The sequence below is a fragment of the Phyllobates terribilis genome, unplaced genomic scaffold (genome assembly GCF_046119375.1).
Source record: "Phyllobates terribilis strain yellow unplaced genomic scaffold, ASM4611937v1 Scaffold_158__1_contigs__length_4374303, whole genome shotgun sequence".
Taxonomy (NCBI): Eukaryota; Metazoa; Chordata; class Amphibia; order Anura; family Dendrobatidae; genus Phyllobates; species Phyllobates terribilis.
In genome coordinates, this window is record NW_027362918.1 from 1,196,552 (window position 1) to 1,207,460 (window position 10,909).

Below are 10,909 nucleotides of genomic sequence, written 5' to 3' on the forward strand. Positions count from 1 at the left end.
TCCGGGACCTTCTCTACTCCTGCGTAGTGGTGTACCTGGACGACATCTTGGTCTTCTCTCCGGATCTCCAGACTCACCGGAGGGACGTTCGTCAGGTCCTGCTCAGGCTCAGGCAGAATCACCTCTTCGCTAAATACGAGAAGTGCCTCTTTGAGCAGACCTCGCTTCCGTTTTTGGGCTACATTATTTCTCAGACCGGCCTACGAATGGATCCAGAGAAGCTGTCTGCCATCGCGAAATGGCCTCGACCGGAGGGGTTGAAGGCCATTCAGCGATTCCTGGGCTTCGCTAACTACTACCGCCTCTTCATACCACACTTCTCTTCCCGGACTGCCCCAATTTCCGCGCTCACCCGTAAGGGTACTAATCCCAAAGAGTGGCCGCCCGAAGCTGAGGAGGCCTTTATTTCCCTAAAACAGGCCTTCTCTTCCGCCCCGGTGCTGCATCGCCCGGAAGGCAACAAGCAGTTCTTCCTGGAAGTTGACGCCTCCTCCTCTGGAGCCGGAGCGGTACTTACTCAAAAATCATCTTCCGGGAGAATGGTAACTTGTGGCTTCTTCTCCAAACTCTTCTCCTCTTCTGAGCGCAACTATTCCATAGGAGACCGAGAGTTATTGGCCATCAAGCTGGCGTTGGAGGAGTGGCGTTACCTACTCGAGGGGGCTCTTCACCCGGTAATAATTTACACTGACCACAAGAACTTGGCTTACCTCCAGCATGCCCAGAGACTTAACCCGCGCCAAGCCCGGTGGTCCTTGTTTTTTGCTCGCTTTGATTTTGTTCTTCATTTTCGCCCGGCTGACAAAAACGTCAAAGCAGACGCCTTGTCCCGATCCTTTCTGGTGTCCGATCTCGAGGAAGAACCTAAACATATCATCGATCCCGCCAGAGTAATGCAGGTGGCTCCCGTGAGTCTAAATCGTCTCCCTCCCGGTAAGACGTTTGTTTCAGTACCTGATCGGAAGAAGATCCTACACTGGGGCCATTCGTCTAAACTAGCTGGCCACGCCGGTCAGAAAAAGACCCTCCAGCTTATTGCCCGGCACTACTGGTGGCCTACCCTGCACAAGGACGTAATAGACTTTGTTTCTGCCTGTGTGTCCTGCGCCCGCAACAAAGTCCCGAGACACCTGCCAGCCGGTCGCCTCCTTCCGCTTCCTGTGCCTGCTGCCCCCTGGCAGCATATTGCTATGGACTTCATAACTGATCTCCCCGTCTCCGCCGGTTGTACGGTCATTTGGGTGGTCGCTGATCGCTTTTCCAAGATGGCTCACTTTATTCCCCTGCCAGCCCTCCCGTCTGCACCCGAGCTGGCTAAAGACTTTATTCGTCACATCTTTCGTCTTCATGGCCTGCCCCTCCACATCGTGTCGGATCGTGGGGTACAGTTCACCTCACGCTTCTGGAGAGCCACTTGTAAACTGCTAGACGTCACCCTGGACTTCTCTTCCGCTTACCACCCACAGTCCAATGGTCAAGTGGAGCGGATCAATCAGAACCTGACCAGTTACCTCCGGCACTTTGTTAATGCCCATCATTCAGACTGGGTGGATCTCCTACCATGGGCCGAGTTCTCTTATAACAATCACGAGAGCGAATCCTCCTCCAAATCCCCGTTTTTTGTAGTCTTCGGTCAGCATCCTCGGATTCCTTTTCCTGTCTCCACCTCTGTGGACAACCCGGCTGCGGAATCTCTCGTTAGCAAATTTTCCTCCATTTGGGAGAGTACCCGATCCGCACTCCTTCAGTCGTCCGAACGGATGAAAAGACACGCTGACAAAAAACGCCTGGATCCTCCACAATTTCGTCCTGGAGATAAAGTCTGGCTCTCATCTAAATATGTCCGACTCAAGATACCTTCTTACAAGTTAGGGCCTCGGTTCATCGGTCCTCTGGAGGTCATCAGTCAGATCAACCCGGTGGCCTATAAATTGAAACTCCCAGCCAACTTACGGATCCCTAACTCCTTCCATGTATCTCTCCTCAAACCTGTGGTACTTAACTCTTTTTCCAAGTCTACAGGTACGCCTCCTGCTCCGGTTTCTGCTGAGGACAAGTTTGAGGTAGAGAACATTCTTGCCACCAAAAGGGTAAGAGGAAAGACCTTTTTTCTAGTAGATTGGAAGGGGTTTGGTCCTGAGGAGAGAACGTGGGAGCCCCGGGAGAACATCCATGCCCCTCTTATCCTAGCTAAATTTCTGTCTGGCCTAAAAAAGGGGGGGCCTAAAGGGGGGGGTACTGTAGCGCCGGCGTCCCTGCCCTCTGCTAGGCAGGGACGCTGTTCCCCTCACCTCTCTGCTCCGTGCACGGCGTCCTCCTCCCGCTCTGCTGGCAGCGCGCGCTCCTTCCCGGCCACTGTGCTTAGGGCGCGCGCGCTCTCCCTCCCTCTTAAAGGGGCCGCGCGCGCCGTCCTAAGGAGTCCCCGGCCAATGGCCGGAGGACTTCACCATATATAAGGCACCTCCTCCAAAATGGAGGTGCCCGAGCAATGTTGTTGCACTGTTCACTACTCTGCTTCAGCCCTCAGGTCCCGTTGCCAGTTACCTGCCAGATACCTGCCAGCTTGCTGTCTTATTCCTGCCTGATTATCTGCTACCTGCCTGCTAGTCTGAGGTCCGACGGTCTGCCTTACTACTCCTGTCAGTCTGTCTAAGGACCAGCCTGTCCGCTCACCTGGGAGCGCACTTCAGCCACCTGCCTGCTTGCCTGAGGTCCGACGGTCTGCCTTCCAACTCCTGTCAGTCTGTCTATGGACCAGCTTGCCTGCTCACCTGGGAGCACACATCTGCTACCTGCCTGCTAGCCTACCTGGAGGCTCCGCCGTCACGTGCTGTGACCACCTGCCTGTCCAGTGACTCCTGCCCGCTCACCTGGGAGCGCTCATCTGCTGCCTGTCTGCTAGCCTACCTGGAGGCTCTGCCGTCACGTGCTGTGACCACCCGCCTGTCCAGAGACTTCTGCCCGCTCACCTGGGAGCGCTCATCTGCCGCCTGTCTGTTGGTCTTCCTGGAGGCTCCGCCGTCACATGCTGTGACCACCCGTTCATCCAGAGACTCTCGCCTGCTCACCTGGGAGCTCACGTCTATCATCAGCCGCCACAGGTCGTACTAACCCTTTACCCAGAGACTGCCCCGGTCACTTGCCGTGACCATCTGCCCGTTCATCCAGAGACTGCCCCGGTCACTTGCCGTGACCATCTGCCCGTTCATTCAGAGACTGCCCCGGTCACTTGCCGTGACCATCTGCCCGTTCATTCAGAGACTGCCCCGGTCACTTGCCGTGACCATCTGCCCGTTCATCCAGAGACTGCCCCGGTCTCTTGCCGTGACCTCCAGCCCGTTCACTCAGAGACTGTCCCGGTCACCTGCTGTGACTTCCTGCCCGTCTTCCCTGGTCGCCACCCGCTCCCTTACAAGGACCGCCCCCTTGTATAGTAGCTCAGAGGTTCCGCCTCCCAGACCCGTTACACTCAGTCACCTGATTCCACTGACTTTCATTTAGCGTCAGTTGAGGGTTAGCCATGTCTACAAGAAAGGTTTTCAGTTCAACCAAGCGCTGAATCATTAAGTAAGTACTGCCCCATCGTGTGGCTTGATCAATAATTGCCCCTTTTCCAGCACGTCTCTTCAAAATTGAGTCAACTTTAGGGGTTCTGGCAACAGTAGCCAATTTTCTCCCCTTGCCAATCAGTGCAGCGGCATGTCCTTCTTGCAGACTGTCTCTTATAGCCAGCTGTAGCGTACGCACAACACAGCGCATGTGATGAATGAAAGAACGGATTGTCACAGTTTCAACAAGATCATCTAAACTATCATGTTGCTGTTCATCTGAAGCAACTTCAGTTTGCTCCTCAGTTACAATACTGTGTTCCTCTATTTCAAACATTTCTGTGTCTGTGGACCCAGAATGTTCTTCTAGCTGCTGGTCACCATCATTACTCTCATTCATTAGCTTAATAGTACTTATCATATTTGAAGCATTGTCAGTTACGACAGAAAGAACTTGCTCTTTTTTAAGTTCATAGTCTTGCAGAACCTTTTCCACCAAGACCTGGAGAAACTCACTGGTGTGATGCGCTTTGGTGTCTTTTACTGCCAATGTCTTGGTAACTATTTCATTTTTGTCACAAACAAATCGGACATTGATGGCAAAATAGTTCACTCTGACGTGTGCAGGCATCCATTTTAAGAAGCAGAAAGCGTCCCTTGAGAGTTTTTTTAAGTTCTTCCTTTTGTTTAAAAGCTTCTTCGATTACTAATTTTCTAATGCTCTCTCTCTCCAGAGAAACACCAAGCTTGCGGGCCATTTCCCCATTCAGACACATAAAAGCTGGTCGTGAAAATAATGAAATAGGCACACTATCCTTTACAACTAGCTTTATGATCTGTTTTTTTAAATGTATCTACTGTCATTGTCACAGTAACTTTGTCACTGACAAAATATCTTGCAACTGATGGCTGCAAAGTTCTCTGCTCCTTTGTTTGGCTGGAAGAGCTGGGCACTGGTTCATTGGTTTGGATGCAGTCTTTCTCATCCACTGCTTTCAGTACTTCTGGATGAAAGCACTGTAAATGTCTCTTTAGATTAGAAGCTCTGGTAGGAGCATATTTATCTTTGTCTGAATATGCACTGATCTTGGCTTCACAGCATTTGTTTTCGTCTGGATCATTTGTCATACACTGACAGACATAATGTTTTCTATCTTGAGTGATGGTGAAATGTTCAAATACAGCTGATTTAATGTGACGCTTCTTTGACATTCTCAGGTTTTTAATTCTGCGTTTCACAATCCAAATGACAATTGTTTTTCCTAAAAACAATTGTACAAAATTATTGCCAGGTCGTACAACTGATATAGTGGTCAGTAATACTGTTATTCCTCATGTACTCACAGTTAACTGATGCAAAGTTTGTTGAAAGGATTATACTTCTTACAGTCTTCCTCTTCTGAGTGGCAGCTGTGAGATGCTTGGAAGACGCACACCTAGTAAACATCTAGTCTAGAGGAGGAGCTTTACTACTAAGAAGTTGCAACACATTTTCACTTTCAGTTTCATACATTGTAAGTAGGGGGGTTGGGGCAGCATGAGGTTAACCAAGTATAAGATTAGATAAGGGCAGTGGAGAACAGTGACACACAAGAAGTAAGAAATGTCTCTATCTCCAGCAGAACTGCTTATCACTGTTGTTCATAGTTTGATAGAACATATATATTTAAGTAACATTTATAAAATTCATATGAAAGTTCAATTATGAAATATTAATACATTTTTTTAAAGCTGGAGTCGGAGTCGGTACATTTCTACCGACTCCGACTCCAACCAAAACTAACTCTGACTCCACGACTCCGACTCCACAGCCCTGGATGTAACAGCAGAATAGTGAGTGCAGCTATGGAGGTAACTGGAGGATAAGACATGATGTAACAGCAGAATAGTGTCTGCAGCTCTGGAGGTGACTGGAGGATAAGACATGATGTAACAGCAGAATAGTGACTGCAGCTCTGGAGGCAACTGGAGGATAAGACACGATGTAACAACAGAATAGTGAGTGCATCTCTGTAGGTGAATGGAGGATAAGACAGGATGTAACAGCAGAATAGGGAGTGCATTTCTGGAGGGAATGGAGGATAAGACAGGATGTAACAGTAGATAAGACTGCAGCTCTGGAGGTGACTGGAGGATAAGACACGATGTAACGGCAGAATAGTGACAGCAGCTCTGGAGGTGACTGGAGGATAAGACACGATGAAACAGCAGAATAGTGAGTGCAGCTCTGGAGGTGACTGGAGGATAAGACATAATGTAACAGTAGAATAGTGATTGCAGCTCTGGAGGTGACAGGAGGATAAGACACAATGTAACAGCAGAATAATGATTGCAGCTCTGGAGGTGACTGGAGGATAAGACCTGATGTAACAGCAGAATAGTGACAGCAGCTCTGGAGGTAACTGGAGTATAAGACACGATGTAACAGCAGAATAGTGAGTGCAGCTCTGGAGGTGACTGGAGGATAAGACACAATGTAACAGCAGAAAAGTGAATGCAGCTCTTGAGGTGACTGGAGGATAAGACATGAAGTAACAGCATAATAGTGAGTGCAGCTCTGGAGGTGACTGGAGGACAAGACACGATGTAACAGCAGAATAGTGACTGCAGCTCTGGAGGTGACTGGAGGATAAGACACCATGTAACAGCAGAACAGTGATTGCATCTCTGGAGGTGACTGGAGGATAAGACATGATGTAACAGCAGAATAGTGACTGCATCTCTTGAGGTGACTGGAGGATAACACACGATGTAGCAGCAGAATAGTGACTGCAGCTCTGGAGGTGACTGGAGGATAAGACAAGATGTAACAGCAGAATAGTGAGTGCAGCTCTGGAGGTGACTGGAGGATAAGACACGATGTAACAGCAGAATAGTGAGTGCAGCTCTGGAGGTGAACGGAGGATAGGACCTGATGTAACAACAGAACAGTGACAGCAGCTCTGGAAGTGACTGGAGGATAAGACCTGATGTAACATCAGAATAGTGACTGCAGCTCTGGAGGTGACTGGAGGATAAGACATGATGTAACAGCAGAATAGTGAGTGCAGCTCTGGAGGTGGCTGGAGGATAGGACATGATGTAACAGCAGAATAGTGACTGCAGCTCTGGAGATGAGTGGAGGATAAGACATGAAGTAACAGCATAATAGTGAGTGCAGCTCTGGAGGTGACTGGAGGACAAGACACGATGTAACAGGAGAATAGTGACTGCAGCTCATGAGGTGACTGGAGGATAAGACATGATGTAACAGCAGAATAGTGACTGCAGCTCTGGAGGTGACTGGAGGATAAGACAAGATGTAACAGCAGAATAGTGACTGCAGCTCTGGAGGTGGCTGGAGGATAAGACATGATGTAACAGCAGAATAGTGACTGCAGCTCTGGAGGTGAGTGGAGTATAAGACATGATGTAACAGCAGAATAGTGAGTGCAGCTCTGGAGGTGGCTGGAGGATAAGACATGATTTAAAAGCAGAATAGTGAGTGCAGCTCTGGAGTTGACTGGAGGATAAGATACGATGTAACAGCAGAATAGTGAGTGCAGCTCTGGAGGTGACTGGAGGATAAGACATGATGTAACAGTGGAATAGTGATTGCAGCTCTGGAGGTGACAAGGGGAAAAGACACGATGTAACAGCAGAATAATGATTGCAGCTCTGGAGGTGACAAGGGGATAAGACACGATCTAACAGCAGAATAATGATTGCAGCTCTGGAGGTGACTGGAGGATAAGACCTGATGTAACAGCAGAATAGTGACAGCAGCTCTGGAGGTGACTGCAGGATAAGACATGATGTAACAGCAGAATAGTGAGTGCAGCTCTGGAAGTGAGTGGAGGATAAGACCTGATGTAACAGCAGAATAGTGACTGCAGCTCTGGAGGTGGCTGGAGGATAAGACACGATGTAACAGCAGAATAGTGAGTGCAGCTCTGGAGGTGGCTGGAGGATAAGACATGATGTAACAGCAGAATAGTGAGTGCAGCTCTGGAGGTGGCTGGAGGATAAGACATGATGTTACAGCAGAACAGTGACTGCAGCTCTGGAGGTGACTGAAGGATAAGACATGAAGTAACAGCAGAATAGTGAGTGCAGCTCTGGAGTTGACTGGACGATAAGATACGATGTAACAGCAGAATAGTGACTGCAGCTCTGGAGGTGACTGGAGGATAAGACCTGATGTAACAGCAGAATAGTGACTGCAGCTCTGGAGGTGGCTGGAGGATAATAGATGATGTAACAGCAGAATAGTGATTGCAGCTCTGGAGGTGACTGGAGGATAAGACACGATGTAACAGCAGAATAGTGACTGCAGCTCTGGAGGTGACTGAAGGATAAGACATGAAGTAACAGCAGAATAGTGAGTGCAGCTCTGGAGTTGACTGGACGATAAGATACGATGTAACAGCAGAATAGAGAGTGCAGCTCTTGAGGTGATTGGAGGAATATAGATGATGTAACAGCAGAATAGTGACTGCAGCTCTGGAGGTGACAGGAAGATAAGACATGATGTAACAGCAGAATGGTGAATTCAGCTCTGGAGGTAACTGGAGGATAATACACGATGTAACAGTAGAATAGTGACTGTAGCTCTGGAGGTGGCTGGAGGATAATAGATGATGTAACAGCAGAATAGTGAGTGCAGCTCTGGAGGTGACTGGAGGATAAGACATGATGTAACAGCAGAATAGTGAGTGCAGTTCTTGAGGTGACTGGAGGATAAGACACCATGTAACAGCAGAACAGTGATTGCATCTCTGGAGGTGAATGGAGGATAAGACATGATGTAACAACAGAATAGTGACAGCAGCTCTGGAGGTGACTGGAGGATAAGACATGATGTAACAGCAGAATAGTGACTTCAGCTCTGGAGTTGACTGGAGGATAGGACATGATGTAACAGCAGAATAGTGACTGCAGCTCTAGAGATGAGTGGAGGATAAGACATGAAGTAACAGCATAATAGTGAGTGCAGCTCTGGAGGTGACTGGAGGACAAGACACGATGTAACAGGAGAATAGTGACTGCAGCTCATGAGGTGACTGGAGGATAACACACGATGTAGCAGCAGATTAGTGACTGCAGCTCTGGAGGTGACTGGAGGATAAGACAAGATGTAACAGCAGAATAGTGAGTGCATCTCTGGAGGTGAACGGAGGATAAAACCTGATGTAACAACAGAATAGTGACAGCAGCTCTGGAGGTGACTGGAGGATAAGACCTGATGTAACATCAGAATAGTGACTGCAGCTCTGGAGGTGGCTGGAGGATAAGACATGATTTAAAAGCAGAATAGTGAGTGCAGCTCTGGAGTTGACTGGAGGACAAGATACGATGTAACAGCAGAATAGTGAGTGCAGCTCTGGAGGTGACTGGAGGATAAGACATGATGTAACAGTGGAATAGTGACTGCAGCTCTGGAGGTGGCTGGAGGATAAGACACGATGTAACAGCAGAATAGTGACTGCAGCTCTGGAGGTGACTGGAGGATAAGACACGATGTAACGGCAGAATAGTGACTGCAGCTCTGGAGGTGACTGGAGGATAAGACATGATGTAACAGCAGAATAGTGAGTGCAGCTCTGGAGGTGGCTGGAGGATAGGACATGATGTAACAGCAGAATAGTGACTGCAGCTCTGGAGATGAGTGGAGGATAAGACATGATGTAACAGCAGAATAGTGAGTGCAGCTCTGGAGGTGGCTGGAGGATAAGACATGATTTAAAAGCAGAATAGTGAGTGCAGCTCTGGAGTTGACTGGAGGATAAGATACGATGTAACAGCAGAATAGTGACTGCAGCTCTGGAGGTGACTGGAGGATAAGACATGATGTAACAGTGGAATAGTGATTGCAGCTCTGGAGGTGACAAGGGGATAAGACACGATGTAACAGCAGAATAGTGAGTGCAGCTCTGGAGGTGACTGGAGCATAAGACACGATGTAACAGCAGAATAGTCAGTGCAGCTCTGGAGGTGACTGGAGGATAAGACATGAAGTAGCAGCATAATAGTGAGTGCAGCTCTGGAGGTGGCTGGAGGACAAGACACGATGTAACAGCAGAATAGTGACTGCAGCTCTGGAAGTGACTGGAGGATAAGACACCATGTAACAGCAGAACAGTGATTGCATCTCTGGAGGTGAATGGAGGATAAGAAACGATTTAACAACAGAATAGTGACAGCAGGTCTGGAGGTGTCTGGAGGATAAGACATGATGTAACAGCAGAATAGTGACTGCAGCTCTGGAGGTGACTGGAGGACAAGACACGATGTAACAGCAGAATAGTGACTGCAGCTCATGAGGTGACTGGAGGATAAGACATGATGTAACAGCAGAATAGTGACTGCAGCTCTTGAGGTGACTGGAGGATAAGACACGATGTAACAGCAGAATAGTGACTGCAGATCTGGAGGTGACTGGAGGATAAGACAAGATGTAACAGCAGAATAGTGAGTGCATCTCTGGAGGTGAACGGAGGATAAGACCTGATGTAACAACAGAATAGTGACAGCAGCTCTGGAGGTGACTGGAAGTTAAGACCTGATGTAACATCAGAATAGTGACTGCAGCTCTGGAGGTGAGTGGAGGATAAGACCTGATGTAACAGCAGAATAGTGACTGCAGCTCTGGAGGTGGCTGGAGGATAAGACACGATGTAACAGCAGAATAGTGACTGCAGCTCTGGAGGTGACTGGAGGATAAGACACGATGTAACGGCAGAATAGTGACTGCAGCTCTGGAGGAGACTGGAGGATAAGACATGATGTAACAGCAGAATAGTGAGTGCAGCTCTGGAGGTGGCTGGAGGATAAGACATGATTTAACAGCAAAATAGTGAGTGCAGCTCTGGAGTTGACTGGAGGATAAGATACGATGTAACAGCAGAATAGTGAGTGCAGCTCTGGAGGTGACTGGAGGATAAGACATGATGTAACAGTGGAATAGTGATTGCAGCTCTAGAGGTGACAGGACGATAAGACACGATGTAACAGCAGAATAATGATTGCAGCTCTGGAGGTGACTGGAGGATAAGACCTGATGTAACAGCAGAATAGTGACTGCAGCTCTGGAGGTGACTGGAAGATAAGACATGACGTAACAGCAGAATGGTGAGTGCAGCTCTGTAGGTGACTGGAGGATAAGACATGATGTAACAGCAGAATGGTGAATTCAGCTCTGGAGGTAACTGGAGGATAAGACACGATGTAACAGTAGAATAGTGAGTGCATCTCTGGAGGTGAATGGAGGATAAGACCTGATGTAACAGCAGAATAGTGACAGCAGCTCTGGAGGTGACTGGAGGATAAGACATGATGCAACAGCAGAATAGTGACTGCAGCTCTGGAGTTGAGTGGAGGAT